At 41.2% G+C, this 4,388-nt stretch overlaps 1 long non-coding RNA gene across 1 annotated transcript; it reads right to left on the bottom strand.

Annotated features, from left to right (window-relative positions):
• Positions 1 to 468: 468 nt before the first annotated feature.
• On the bottom strand, positions 469 to 4,146 carry LOC106582680 (uncharacterized). Its single transcript, XR_001323369.2, has 2 exons — positions 3,113 to 4,146; positions 469 to 2,350 (listed from the first exon to the last, which is right to left on the bottom strand). It is a non-coding gene; the product is annotated as an uncharacterized lncRNA (long non-coding RNA).
• Between the last annotated feature and the right edge of the window lie 242 nt (positions 4,147 to 4,388).

Genomic DNA, 4,388 nt, shown 5'->3' on the forward strand with positions numbered 1-4,388 from the left:
TAGTATTACAGAGAAACAACGAAACATTTTTTAATGATTTATTCATCAACAAGGAATCAATTGGCTACATATCTTGATCAAATTCATTTGCAAACATACCTCAAGTCATGCCGATCACCGGGAGCTTAAATCAAATCAAAAGCTGTATGTGTCAGTCTGCTACACTCTCTCTCCTCCTCCACTAACGATACTGTCTGCAAGCACTGCGTCCTGCCTAGCACACCTTTGCTCTGTGGTGCGCCTTGGAAGGAACCACTTTACTAGGGACAATAGGTGGGGGTACTCCATTTCAGGCTATCAATCAAAGTCTGTGTGCCCCCTCCACAAAATACTGCTGACAGAAGAAGAAAAAAGAAATCTGAGGGGGCACGTGCCTTTGTGCCCCCGATGGGCATGACGCCTCTGACGCAGCACCATTTGGGCAGCAACATAGAATTATCCAACATACATCACAATACACACTCTTAATTAACTTCTTCAGAATCTTTATTACAAGATATTAGACTACTGTACAAATCAGTGAGATAATAGTACAGCACAGTACAACGTACGTCATATTAAGACTGTTCTGGAGGATAGTCATTCAAAGTGGTATAGGAGGTGTTCTGGAATACACTAGATCATCTTCAGAACATTACCATGCATGCATGATTCCATTTCTGCCATGCATCAGTTGGTAATTCAGTGGTAAGAAAAAGCCCTGAACAATGGCAAAAACAGAAGAATAACAAAATTGTTACAATTAAACGTATAGAAAGCACAACATAAGCAACCATGTTGTCTGGTTATCCCTCATGATATTTGGCACACATGATAATGCGCAATGCAATATAAATAGTTTATCAATAGGGATATATTTAACAATCCAGACTTTAGGCCTTTTGATGCCTTACGAACAAGTGATGTACAGTACTGTATAATGTGTATAAATGACTCTATAGATTCTCAGGATGGTAACAAAAACTGATCAGGCGACATCAAAATTTATAAGAAGTAAAAAAAGGAAAAATCACTTCATTAATTCTGTCATCGTAATTCTCTACATACAAAACTCTCCCTCAGTCAGGCCTTGAGCACTGCAAAAGACTTCTCCAAAGGGTTAATAAATAAGGTCTCTTTATACAGACACATTACGTTAGATTACAACAAACCATTTCACTGCTTCTTTTCTCCGTTGTGCAACAAAACGTTAGCCTGGTCTCAGATCTGTTCGTGCTGTCTTGCCAGGTCCACATCACGACCAATTGTCACGCCAAACATGACAATTCCACAAGGAGTTGACAAGAGAGCAGAAACCGACTGGCACCCAGGCTAACAGAACGTGGGGCTGCAGATGTAGGGATCTTAATTTGAGCCAGTATGCTATTATGTGGATTATAATTAATGGACATTTGTAGGGTTTGATGCATTTCTCATAAGGGAAAATCATGTCTGAAATTTCAAAGTGGAAATTACTAACTCCAGATGCCTTTTTAAACCTCAAATACAATACAAGTTTTACTGCAACAGGGTGATCAAATTAAGATCCTACATCTGTACCATTCCTTATTTACAAGTTATTTATATTATTTATTTGTTTGCACTCGTCATCAGAAGAATCAAGAGCAGAAAGAATGGTAATGTAATATCATATGGTTTGATTGATATAAGAGAGTGTGTGTGTGCTTTAGTTTATTAGATCATTTCTATAGTTTGTTCCCTGATTTCTGCATTTGTTCGACAGCATCCTCTCCTGGTCACATGGTTTAGACCCTCCTCCTTGAGAGCTATCCCCTCCGGCAGGGTTTTGATCCATCCCTACTCTAATACACCTAATGCTACGAATTAGCTGCTACCCAGGACCATGAAAAGACAGTTTTTAGACTGCTACATTTGTTGGTCGACCTGCTTAGCAGTTATCTACGACCAATAATTGACTAGTGTAAAATGTGTAGGGCTGAAGCAAAAGCCTGCTGCTCACCCAATAGCTCTCTGGGTAGAACGTTGGTCATCCCTGTTTTAGACAAGCTCTATGGGCGTAAACCCTGGCATGACAGCATTCACCTGGGCGTCTGTATCCATCACCGTGTCTTTCTCTGTCTCCATCTCTGTCTTGGCTGTTTCCCCATCCTGCCAGTATAAGTCCCAGGAGATCACCATCATGAGGACTGGGAGAGGGTCTAGAAGTGCTTGCTGCCATATGGGATAAAAGTGCTTATATACAGTGTCTTTGGATTAAAACTGTTAATTTCGAATAGAAAATGAGAATCAATGTCTTTCGGGGGGCGGGGGTGGTGTGTTTAAGCCTCCGTCTGTGTTTTCTCTGTCCCGTTTTTCTGCGCCTCGTCAACGCCGCTCTCATCCTCGACGACTGTGAAGAACATGAGGGAGATGATGAGGAGGAGGCGGTTTGGCACATTATCACATCTAAGAATCTAATCTTTAACTGATATGAATGCATGGAACTCATGCACTAGGCAACAGCACTGCACGGAAATAGAAAGAGAGAGAGAGAAAGACAAAGAGACAGATGGTGTGTGCGCATTTGCGCATGTGTTACATGAGTTGTATGTAACACATGAAGTTTATTTAATTGGTCATGTATGACATTGCGCGCGCGCACACACACACACACACACACACACACAAGAATAAGGCACACACAGAATACATTCTACAGTCCGATAGAATCGCACCATGCATGTGGGTTGGAATATTCAGTGGAACAGCATGGCAACACTTAGCCAAGTAAAACTCAATTCCACGATGTGTTCTATTATTTGAGTGCTGAAATGCATCGTTTTTAAAAATAAAAACGACATTTTATGTGATGTCTGAGCTCCAGTCCGCCCATACTAGTCGCCGGTCAACTCCGTGATGTGAAGTACATTGTGGAGTTGAGTTTTACACATGTACCTAGAGGCATTTCACAGCAGCACGCGCGCACTGCGCATCCAAACTTGTGTTGCAATGCGAACAGAATTCTTAAAAACCACTACCCCATACCATATTCATCAGAATAAACGTCCCATTGAATTGCCGACAGCCTACCATTATTTCTCATCCCATGTTGAGTAAATGGACAATGGAGACATCCCCATAACACAACTGAAAATACTTTGGTCATAGTTACCTCGTTTGCTTCTGCCTATCTGTCCAAGTTTGGGCGGGCGTTTGCCCCCCTGCGAGCCGCTGAAGAAGTTGTTGGTGTCTTGGAGGCGACAGGTGAAGGAAAGGTGTCCCTCATCGTCCTCATCTCCATAATGACTCATTTCGTCTTGTAGTACTTCCGACATTTCCAACTGCGTCTCAATAACCAACCAAGGCGAACAAACCAAAAATTTGAAGCTCTGCTCGACCTTAGGACCACTACTGTGGCGTTATAACAGCTTGTAACCGCTTATAACGCAGGAGAAAAACAATATAACCTAGGCTACTATCTGGCTGTCCAGTCCTGCTGTCTGTTTACCTCGAAGGCATGTGTCTCCTCTAGTGCGCAACCAAACGGATTGATCCAAATATATTCCTCAATTTCACCTTTCGGAAAGCTTCGGCAACATTATTCAAATTTTCCAATGGGTTCCGCGGTGCGTATTGCTTTGGAAATGCCGGGAGCATGTAGATATTGCTGCGGTGCTACGCCTTATTCTATGATTTCGAGCGGCTAGACCGTCGCACGGAATATCTAAAGAAGAAATGCAAATTAGGGAGAGATGCAAAACACGGCTCCCAGGGAAATGAGGCGTTGGGAGGGAGCGAGAGAGAGAGACAGAGCTGACTGAGTGTCTTCTGCAGCCCACAGCAGATACAGAACAGAGAAGATTCCAGTTTGTCCTGACAGGCTGATTTTCCATCTGCCCGCTGGGATCTAGCTGAAATCCAAATGACACTAGAATAGTATTTGTTATAGGCTATGGTCGACTGGAAGACTAAATATTGAGATATTTGTATTCGATATTGATTCATTCATTATTATTGCATGTTCATCAACCTATTAAAGGAACAGAAGCAGGATAATTCTCATCTTGGACATTTCTAAAGGAAATTTAAGTCCAATATGGGCTTTTTCTCCAGAGAATTTAACAGAGATTTTTGGCTGATTTTAAAATCTAATGTTGAGTTGATATATAGGTCTAGTCACTTTATTTTGCCCAATATTGTCTGATGGTCGATCAACCTGGACTTAGGGGTAGACGTGTCATAATAAATGCAAATCCGGGACACTCAAATTAGCACGATGTGATACGTTTCGTATGGTATGTATTCATTTAGGAATGTCCATCATCCATTTCATATATTTTATATTTTACGAATTATAATTCATATGATATGTTACAAATTGCAATTCATACAATATGTTATGAATTTGCAGAAAGGTATGATATGTAACGAATTAAATGTTTTTGTGA

Source organism: Salmo salar, chromosome ssa22, assembly GCF_905237065.1.
Source record: "Salmo salar chromosome ssa22, Ssal_v3.1, whole genome shotgun sequence".
Classification (NCBI taxonomy): Eukaryota; Metazoa; Chordata; class Actinopteri; order Salmoniformes; family Salmonidae; genus Salmo; species Salmo salar.